General features: G+C 48.4%; 1 pseudogene; it reads left to right on the top strand.

The window, feature by feature from the left end:
- Window positions 1–213: 213 nt before the first annotated feature.
- On the top strand, window positions 214–1,589 carry LOC128402374 (heterogeneous nuclear ribonucleoproteins A2/B1-like; annotated as a pseudogene).
- The last annotated feature ends 1,586 nt before the right edge of the window (window positions 1,590–3,175 follow it).

Raw genomic sequence — 3,175 nt, 5'->3', positions numbered from 1 at the left:
ATAGGTCCCTACTCTCACCGTACAGGGAGCGGCAGGAATTTCCGGGGCGGGAGGGAGGAGTCACCACCCACCCGCGGGTAGAGGAGAGGGAACACCACAACCAAGCCACGGAAATACTCGATTCAAGGTGGCGAGGGCGCCAGGTGGAGTACCTGGTAGCGTGGGAGGGAGAACCCAGGTCAGAAAACACGTGGGTCCCCACTGAGGCGATCAATGACGGGTATCTGGTGGAAGAATTCCACAGCCTGTTCCCAGATAAACCAACACTAGCGAGATTCTGGGAGGAAGAATTTGGAACCACAGACGACGAAGAGGACTTTGTGGGTTTTCCTGCCTCCGAAGAGGAGGGAGGGGAGGTGTCAAAGGGAGAAGAATCAGACTGGGAGGCCCACCCCGCGGGAAGAGATCGGAGCGGGTGGGAAGCGGGTTTTAAATCCTCAGAGGATGGCGACAGCTCCTTCAGGGGGTTCCCCGCATCGTCGGCAGAGGAAAGGGACAAGGTTGGATCAGAAGGTCGGGCCGGGGGTGGAGGGGGTCCTGGGGGGGAGGTGGATGTCAGGGAACTGCCATCGGAGCCAGAGGCGGAGGGAAGGCTCCGGGAGGATGCCGGAGAGGGTCCCAGTAGGGAGAGAGGCAGCCCATCTGCTGGGGAAGGAAATTAGCGTGACACCAGTGCGGAAGGGGGGCACATGGGGGAATCGGAGAGGAGGATCCAGGACTCCTCGCCGGAGACCAGCAGGGAGAGCACGGGTCCTCCGCTGCCCACACCCTCCCTGCGCAGAAGACTTCCGCGCAGGGAGAGTGGGAGGAGACTTGGCGTCAAAGAACTTCTTTGCTGGAAGAAGTTCAAGAAACACCCACTGACGGATTCTGCCAGCGACTGAGATAGCCATGGAGAGAGAGGCTGTCCAGACAGAAAGGGTTCAACCAGGTAACCTAGCCAGGAGTGGCGGCAACTTACACACGAGCAACCCCTAGAACCATTACAGATACATATATTTAAAGCAACTTTCTCCTCCTCCCTTCTTTTTGCTTCCTCAACCAGCCAAAAATGCCTCACGGAGATCTGGGGAGTGACTGAAGGGGAAAAGAGCAGTTCCGCAAACTACTCATTGGTGGCTTAAGCATCGAAACAACAGAAGAAAGTTTGAGAAACTGCTATGAGCAATGGGGAAAGTAAACGGATTGTGTGGTTATGAGAGACCCTGCAAGCAAACGAGAATTTGGTTTTGTCACATTCTCTTCAATGGCGGAAATTGATGCAGCAATTGGCTGCCAGACCTCATTCCATTGATGGAACAGTAGTTGAGCCGAAAAGAGCTGTAGCCAGGGAGGAATCAGGAAAACCTGGAGTTCATGTTACTGTGAAAAAAATGTTAGTTGGTGGAATTAAAGAAGATACTGAGGAACATCACCTTAGAGACTACTTCTTGGAATATGGAAAAATCGACACAATTGAAATAATTACAGACAGACAATCTGGTAAAAAGAGGGGCTTTGGATTTGTAGCTTTTGATGACCATGATCCAGTGGATAAAATTGTATTGCAGAAATGTTGTTGTTTAGTCGTTTAGTCATGTCCGACTCTTCGTGACCCCCTGGACCAGAGCACGCCAGGCACCTCTGTCTTCCACTGCCTCCCACAGTTTAACTCATGCTGGTAGCCTCGAGAACACTACCCAACCATCTCGTCCTCTGTCGTCCACTTCTCCTTGTGCCCTCCATCTTTCCCAACATCAGGGTCTTTTCCAGGGAGTCCTCTCTTCTCATGAGGTGGCCAAAGTATTGTAGCCTCAACTTCACGATCTGTCCTTCCAGTGAGCACTCAGGGCTGATTTCTTTTAGAATGGATAGGTTTGATCTTCTTGCAGTCCATGGGACTCTCAAGAGTCTCCTCCAGCACCATAATTCAAAAGCATCAATTCTTTGGCGATCAGCCTTCTTTATGGTCCAGCTCTCACTTCCATACATTACTACTGGGAAAACCATAGCTTTTACTATACGGACCTTTGTTGGCAAGGTGATGTCTCTACTTTTTAAGATGCTATCTAGGTTTGTCATTGCTTTTCTCCCAAGAAGCAGGCATCTTTTAATTTCGTGGCTGCTGTCACCATTTGCAGTGATCATGGAGCCAAAGAAAGAAAGTAAAATCTCTCACTGCCTCCATTTCTTCCCCTTCTATTTGCCAGGAGGTGATGGGCCCAGTGGCCATGATCTTCGTTTTTTTGATGTTGAGCTTCAGACCATATTTTGTGCTCTCCTCTTTCACCCTCAGTAAAAGGTTCTTTAATTCATCCCCACTTTCTGCCATCAAGGTTGTGTCATCAGCATATCTGAGGTTGTTGATATTTCTTCTGGCAATCTTAATTCCGTCTTGGGATTCATCCAGCCCAGCCTTTCACATGATGAATTCTGCATATAAGTTAAATAACCAGGGAGACAATATACAGCCTTACCGTACTCCTTTCCCAATTTTGAACCAATCAGTTGTTCCATATCCAGTTCTAACTGTAGCTTCTTGTCCCACATAGAGATTTCTCAGGAGACAGATGAGGTGATCAGGCACTCCCATTTCTTTAAGAACTTGCCATAGTTTGCTGTGGTCGACACAGTCAAAGGCTTTTGCATAGTCAATGAAGCATAAGTAGAAGTAGAAGGAAGATGAGCCCCTCAGGTCGGAAGGCATCCAACAAGTTACTGAGGAAGAGCGGAGGACAAGTACAAGTAGATTCAGAACTGATGAAGCGGCTGGTCATTCAGTCGCGGATATGCCTGGAAGGGAAAGGAAAGTCCAATGCTGTAAAGAAAAATATTGCATAGGAACCTGGAATGTAAGAACCATGAACCTTGGTAAGCTGGATGTGGTCAAAAATGAGATGGCAAGAATAAATATTGACATCCTGGGCATCAGGGAACTAAAATGGACGGGAATGGGCAAATTCAGTTCGGATGACCATCATATCTACTACTGCGGGCAAGAATCCAGTAAAAGAAATGGAGTGGCCCTCATAGTCAACAAAAGAGTGGAGTGGCGAAAGCTGTACTGGGATGCAATCTCAAAAATGATAGAATGATATTGATATCAATCGAAGGCAGACCTTTTAACATCACAGTAATCCAAGTTTATGCACCAACTACCGGTGCTGAAGAAACTGAAATTGACCAATTCTATGAA

This window comes from Podarcis raffonei, chromosome 1 (assembly GCF_027172205.1).
Source record: "Podarcis raffonei isolate rPodRaf1 chromosome 1, rPodRaf1.pri, whole genome shotgun sequence".
Classification (NCBI taxonomy): domain Eukaryota; kingdom Metazoa; phylum Chordata; class Lepidosauria; order Squamata; family Lacertidae; genus Podarcis; species Podarcis raffonei.
The sequence above is the reverse complement of the archived record's forward strand: the minus strand, read 5'-3'. Positions and strand labels throughout refer to the sequence as shown.